Raw genomic sequence first — 2,186 nt, 5'->3', positions numbered from 1 at the left:
AAATTTATGTCATTTATCCATAGTTTAATATTGGTGATTCAATTTTTGTTATTTTTTATTATTATTTAAATTTATATATTTGTAAGATAATTGGTTAAAGTCTTATTATGGGTTGTTTAGTAACTTCTATTTCTATTAGTTACTAATTTTTTGTTCTTAGTTTTATTTCCTTTTTATTTACTAATTTTTTGTTTTTTGTTTTATTTCCTTTTTATTTACTAATTTTTTATTTTCTGTTTTATTTCCTTTTTATTTACTAATTTTTTGTTTTGTGTTTTATTTCATTTGTATTTAACTTTTTATTTTTATTTTTTCCTTTTTCTACTATTCCATTTTCATAACTTTTACTTTTTTTCTCCATATATGACTTATTATTATACTAAAAACATATTTTAATAAATTTAATTATAAAAAATTATATACATTAATAAAAATTAGTATAATTATACTCCGCGTTTGGAACGCGTTTGGAGGTGGCAGATATCGTCAAATTTATATCTTCTAATCGATTTCCAGTCCACCCAGCAGAAGGTTCTCTGGACTGTGGCGTGTGTAAGATTCTCCCCAGGCAGCCGTTATTTTTCAATCGTGGCGTTGGCGTATGAGAGCAGATTTTCTCTCAGAAGCAAATTTCAACGTTACGTTGCGTGGTGCGGTTTCTTTGTTACAGGCGCCTGCCATATTGACTGTGTTTCGATGGGTTTAGTGGATCCAGATTCAATTAAGGAAATCAAATAATTTGTGGGATTTTCAGTGGATATCAACAAGGTGAGGTTAGATCTGACAACCCATTTTCTTTACGGCCTTTATTCAATTCTTTGTTCCGCAGGAAGTTCAACCTCTGGTTCGACTTCAAGCCCTCTGAGAAGGTTTTAACAATGGCGGATGATTCAGCCGAAGGGGTGTCGGACAACGCCGTCGGCAGAGAGGAACTGAGGAGGGTTTTCTCGACCTTCGACAGGAACGGCGACGGGTTGATCAGCAAGCAGGAGATGAGAGAGTCCTTCGATAACCTCAGGCTGTGCGTTGGCGAAGAGGAATTGGCCTGCACGATTCGAACCGTGGACGTCAATGGCGATGGGTACGTGGATTTTGATGAGTTCGTTACGCTGTATGAATCGATGATTGGTAAACCAGACCGAGAAGAAGAAGGAGACACAAAGGCTGATCATGAAGACGCGGATCTGGCCGAGGCGTTCGGCGTTTTCGACGAGAATGGCGACGGTTTGATAACTGTGGAAGAGCTCCAGTCTGTGCTCAAGTCGCTGGGTCTCGAGGAAGGCCGAGCGATTGGGGAGTGCAAGAAGATGATACAGAGAGTTGATAAAGATGGCGATGGGATGGTCAATTATATGGAGTTTAAGGCGATGATGAGCACGGGATTTGGGAGAAATTAACTGTGGAATTTTATTTGATTTTGATTTTACTAATAATACATAGCCGGGTAATATAGATTCATGTTAATCATAATAATACATAGCCGTGTAATATAGATTATTCAGGCTGATCATTCTGTTATTATCTTAGCGGAGGGGATTTCAGTTTACTTGGTTCGTGTATTCTTCCCTGTATATATACAGTTGCCCACAGATATATTCTTTTATATATATATATATATATGTATATATATTTTTTCCCAAAAGGTGTATCATTATGTTCAGTGCTAATTTTCTTGAGCTGGTGTATCATTATGTTCAGTGCTAATTTTCTTGAGCTTTGAACCATAACGTTGATAGTCACTCACACCAGAACCAGTTGATCACAGATCTCCATCCCAAACATTTGTTAAACACCCCCGCCTCTGATGGCTGGCATGGCCGGCATCCTTCTTTCTCTCTGTATGTTCTAGAATGGAACAACCTTTCCAAACTTTTACCGATTGCTAGCCATGGAATGTGCAAAGGATTTGTGAGCCAATTCAATAAGGGTTATTATAACTCTTCAGCGTGCGGTAGCCATGAAATTGGTAAAGGATTTGTGAATATGTTATAGGATTAAGAAAGAAGTTTTTTTACTTTTTCAAGATTATACTGGATTAGTTTTGCCTGTGTGAAATTATTTATCCTTCCTAATTTAATTTTATTATTATTATTTTATATAAAAAATAGAATTTTAGAGTGATGTGATTTTCAAAGATGAATTGTTATTATTATAGGCTATATACTTATCATACTCCTGCCTGGTAT

The 2,186-nt window shown here is 35.8% G+C and overlaps 1 pseudogene; it reads left to right on the top strand.

The window, feature by feature from the left end:
- Nucleotides 1-689: 689 nt before the first annotated feature.
- On the top strand, nucleotides 690-1,610 carry LOC149197635 (calmodulin-like protein 3 pseudogene; annotated as a pseudogene).
- The last annotated feature ends 576 nt before the right edge of the window (nucleotides 1,611-2,186 follow it).

The sequence above is a fragment of the Pinus tabuliformis genome, chromosome 2_2, assembly GCF_031772625.1.
Source record: "Pinus tabuliformis cultivar Carrire ecotype Pingquan chromosome 2_2, CPIR1, whole genome shotgun sequence".
Classification (NCBI taxonomy): domain Eukaryota; kingdom Viridiplantae; phylum Streptophyta; class Pinopsida; order Pinales; family Pinaceae; genus Pinus; species Pinus tabuliformis.
Note: the sequence above shows the minus strand (reverse complement) of the source record. Positions and strands in the feature narration are given on the sequence as shown.